This window comes from Octopus bimaculoides, chromosome 30 (assembly GCF_001194135.2).
Source record: "Octopus bimaculoides isolate UCB-OBI-ISO-001 chromosome 30, ASM119413v2, whole genome shotgun sequence".
NCBI lineage: Eukaryota > Metazoa > Mollusca > Cephalopoda > Octopoda > Octopodidae > Octopus > Octopus bimaculoides.
The window spans coordinates 356,013-357,740 of NC_069010.1; the positions used below are offsets into that span (position 1 = coordinate 356,013).

Consider the following 1,728-nt stretch of genomic DNA (forward strand, 5'->3'; position numbering starts at 1 on the left):
GAAGATCCTTATGATAATGACGATGGGTATTAGGAGGTGGCGGCGGATGAAGATGCTGATTATCTTGAAGATAATCACGGTAAAGATGATAATGATGTAGAAGGATTAAAGGAAAGAGGTAAAGAAGAAGATGAAGACAAAGAAGGCAAATTAGTTGATGAGAAAGAAGTAAAGACGACAAAAGAAATACAACAAAAGGAAATGAATAAGAAGAAAAAGAGGGAGAAGAATAAGGAGAAGGAAACGAAGAATCAGAAGAAACAGAAGAAGAAGAATGGGAGGACAAGAAATAGATTATGAAGAAGAAGAAAACATGAAGAACAACAACAATAACAAGAAAATCAGAAGTATACAAGAAGGAGAAGAAGCAAAAGAACAAGAAAAAGAACAACAACAATTTAAGCAGAAGAAGAAGAAGAAGAAGAAGAAGAAGAAGAAGAAAAAGACGAGGAAAAGAAGGAGAAAAGCAGAAGGAAATGAATAAATAGAAGAAGCAGAGGAAGAAGCAGAAAAAGAGGAAGAAGAAAAACAATAAGAACAACGACAATAAAAACAAGAGCAACAAACAGAATACCTAAAATATTAACAAAGTAGAAGAAAAAGAAAACAAAGAAGAACAAAAAGAAGACGAAGAAGAAGAAGATGAAGAAGAGAAAAAGAAGAAGAAGAAGAAGAAGAAGAAGAAGAAGAAGAACAAGAAGAAGAAGAAGCAGACGGAGAAGAAGATGAAGACTAGAAGAAGAAGAAGAAAAAGAACAAGAAGAAAAAGAAGACGAAGAAGAAGAAGAAGAAGAAGAAGAAGAAGAAAAAGAACAAGAACAAGAACAAGAACAAGAAGAAAAAAAGGAAGAAGAAGAAAATGAAAAAGAAGAAAAAGAAAAAGAAAAAAGAAACGGAAAAAGAAAAAGAGCAGAAGGAAAGGTAGCTGATGCTGATGATGATAATGATGATGAAGAACAACAAGAACAATAACAAAATGTGAAACAACAACAAGAATACGAGAATGGAACTGAAGTAGGAGGAAGATAGGATAAAGAGGAGGAGGCTGATGAGGAGGAGAATGGCGGAGTAGAGTAGAAAAGGGGAGTGTGGCGTAGGCGGCGGCGGCGGAGTTTCAGGACGACGACAACGACTATGTGAAGAAGAAAATAACCAGAAAAACGAATGAATTCCAGAAAAAGAATGGATTATGTGTTTGAAGAGTGAGAATGAGACAAATCGGTAAATGATTTAATATTAAACATTGAGAATTATATCGTGAGTGAAAGAGTCTGAAGAAAACAGAGACAACTTACAAATATGTCAAATTGTAGAGATTTGCAAACGATCCATCTTTGACGTCCGTAATTTGATTCCAGCCAAGATTTCTGCATTATAAAAGGGAGAAGATTAGAAATAATATAGAATAGTTGCGTGATACAATCTTCAATATTGAGTGATTAGATTGAGAGGAATATGGAGAATAATTAGGAGAATGAAGATGGTAAAGCTGATGGGGATTCTGATGAAGATGATGGTGACGATAAGTACAACTGTGACCTTGAGGATGGCAAAGGGTTAGGATGATGATCATGATGATGTGGAAAATTATGGACGTGATGATGATGGTAATGATGGTGTTGATGATAAGTATGATGATGATGTTGAGGATATTGATGTCTATGATAATCATGATCATTGTGGTGAGGCTAATGCTCATTATGGAAATGATCGTGGAAATGATGGTGA

At 34.9% G+C, this 1,728-nt stretch overlaps 1 long non-coding RNA gene across 1 annotated transcript in view; it reads right to left on the reverse strand.

The window, feature by feature from the left end:
• Positions 1 to 1,367, reverse strand: part of LOC106880320 (uncharacterized) — a 4,846-nt gene extending 3,479 nt beyond the window's left edge. The window contains exon 1 of the long non-coding RNA XR_008267051.1: positions 1,296 to 1,367. This is a non-coding gene — a long non-coding RNA (uncharacterized LOC106880320). The remainder of the gene's footprint in view (positions 1 to 1,295) is intronic.
• Between the last annotated feature and the right edge of the window lie 361 nt (positions 1,368 to 1,728).